The sequence below is a fragment of the Brassica oleracea genome, chromosome C3 (genome assembly GCF_000695525.1).
Source record: "Brassica oleracea var. oleracea cultivar TO1000 chromosome C3, BOL, whole genome shotgun sequence".
NCBI lineage: Eukaryota > Viridiplantae > Streptophyta > Magnoliopsida > Brassicales > Brassicaceae > Brassica > Brassica oleracea.
The window spans coordinates 5,535,496-5,538,315 of NC_027750.1; positions in this window are offsets into that span (position 1 = coordinate 5,535,496).

Sequence of the window (2,820 nt, forward strand, 5' to 3'; positions counted from 1 at the left end):
TACCACAAGGGCCGAAAGCAGTTTTATTTGCTCAGCGTCAAGAAGCTGTCCGAAAGGATGTCGAGCGTGCTTTTGGAGTCTTGCAAGCTCGCTTCGCCATTGTTAAAAATCCAGCCCTTTTTTGGGATAAAGTCAAAATTGGAAAGATAATGCGAGCATGTATCATACTCCATAATATGATGGTAGAAGACGAACGAGATGGATACAATCAATTTGATGTCTCTGGGTTCCAACAAGAAGATGACCACGGAAGTTCATATGTGGATCTCACGTATTCTACAGATATCCCTACAAATATCGCCAATATGATGGATGTTCGAACTAGAATTCGTGATCGACAGATGCATCAGCAACTGAAAAATGATTTAGTTGAACATGTATGGTTTAAATCTGAACGTGATGAAGACAACAACTGAGTTCGGATGCTTCTTTCAAATAATTTCTTTACTCTACAAATCGTTGTTTCTTGTTTGAATTTAAAAATCTATGTTATGTTTTTTTTTGTTGGAGAAGCTCTTTTGTTGACTAGATATGTTTACAACAGAAGTGTATGTTATGTTTTTTTGGTCAACGTATGTTATGTACAGTACAACAAGTAGGGTAGGGGAGAATAATGACATTTTATTATTTAGTGTTCTTTTTCTCATTGGTTTCTCATAAATGAATAGTGATTTATTAGACTTGACACAAAATAGTTTTTTATTTGAAAATTAATGATTACATATATTTCATTTCGAGAATTAATTATTATCTTATGTATTTTAAACATTATTCGGAAACTCGTTAGACACCACGCATGCGATACATGTGGGCCTATCAATTTATCAAAAAAGCGGATAAAAATCAGAAAATACGCGGAAAGAATTTTTTTTGTAGTTTATACGTATAATACCACATTTTATACATATAAATTAGCAACCACCATCTCATAATTTATTTTAAATGTTTGTTCTACTTACTTAAGCCGATAAAATATGTGAAAATGTTAAAAGAACTCATTCCGAGTTTGATCTAGTGTAGGCCCGATAAAATTTACGACTAAATTGTATATACTTTCGATCTTTGATCGATTTTGATTTTCGCTAGGCGACTCTGTATTTTCGTTTAGACGATTTTGTACTGTTTTCAAACCAATTTCGAGTTCGTTCTTCATGTTTCTCTTTGTACCCGAGTTGGTTTGAATAAATAAAACTCTGATCTTGTGTTGATCGGATGTATAAAGTCAGAGTTTCTTCTCCTTCTGTTTCGATTAATGTCTATGCCGTTGGACCTAGAGAACCGATTCTCTTCTTTGTTAGAGAGCTTGGTTTTTGATTTTGAGTTGGTATCGATCTTTGCTTCATGTTTAGGCAAAGTATCCATAGGAATCAAGAACTAAGATTTAGACACGCTTTGGAGAATTTGATACAGAATTCAGAAGAGTTGGAGCTGCCCTATAGGCTAGTGTTTTGACAAAAATTTGTTATTAATTCTACTGGAGCTTTCTCTGAACTCATATCTAACGATTAGAGAAGAGGAAGAACATGCAAGCTTGTTCAAGCCAACCGGAGGCAGAGACTGAAGGTTTGCCCGGCGAGGTTTCCGGCATCGCTTCTCGTTCCTCGATTCTGAAGCAACGAAGCCACGTTGACAAGCACGTGTCAATCATGGAAAGATCGGTTATCTTAGTTATCTTTAGTTGTTGGGTTTCGTTTTGGGCAGAATGTTAATTGTATAGGCTTGAATTAGCCTGTAAAACTTGCCCATTGGGCTAATATATATGCAATGGTTGACAAAAAGAACTAGATGATATATAGCAGCAATATTTAAATGATTTATTTGTCAAATACAAATAAAGTAGAATTATATATTTATATATACAAACATGGATGCAGGGTTTTGTTTCAAAATAAGGGAAGACCAGTCAATGGAAGGTTCTGGACATCATCTCTTTTCCCTTTAGTATTTGTTCCCTGGTTACCTAAGCCACACAATGCGTATCCTTTACATATGGTAACATGCATGGTTGTATATGTTGAAAGTTTGAAACTGTTCTGAATAGTAACAGCAGATTGAGCGGTGTGGGATAAGCAGTTAGACTGCGGTATGGTTCTGACAGTTATAAAAACGTATAGATATATGATATATATAGAGATTTTTGGTACTGTTAACTGCATGCGGTGCGAGACGGATGTTACCATTCGGAGAACGCATGAGTTTCAAAAAAAATGCATAAGTTGCTAATACTTGGCGATAAGGAAATAAAATTATTTCTTAGGTCTCATAAAAAAAATGGAACCGAATTAGTTGTCGATATTGTTTAGATTGGAGAAAAATTGGGTCGAAACCTGAATAATCTAGATCAATAAAAAAAATGTTTTTTTCGAATGAAAATAAAAAAAATGTTACGTAGTTGAAACATTGAATATTTCCAGCAAGTTGATGAATTTGCTAGAAAAGTTGATGAATTTGCTAACTCCACGACTCGATTGGTCCTTATGTCTTAAGGAAACAATTCAGATCATGGCAATTCCTCTCTTTCCTTTTTCGATTGTTACTCTGTAGAACCCACTTTGCAATTATTTCATGCATGCATTTTTCTTTAACGTTTCTTTTTCTTTTCCTCGTCTACAAAAATAATATAAAATAAAGTGAACATTTATCGACAACTTGGACGGAATAGTACATGGTTTTAAAAAAAGAAAATAAAACTGATTTGAAATCAGAAGATGATAATCATTTTAATTTTTTTTTATATATAATCCGGAATATCGAGCGACCGGTTCGACTAATTTTTTGGAGGTTTATCCACGGGCGCTAATCAAATTTGGTTGAATTTGA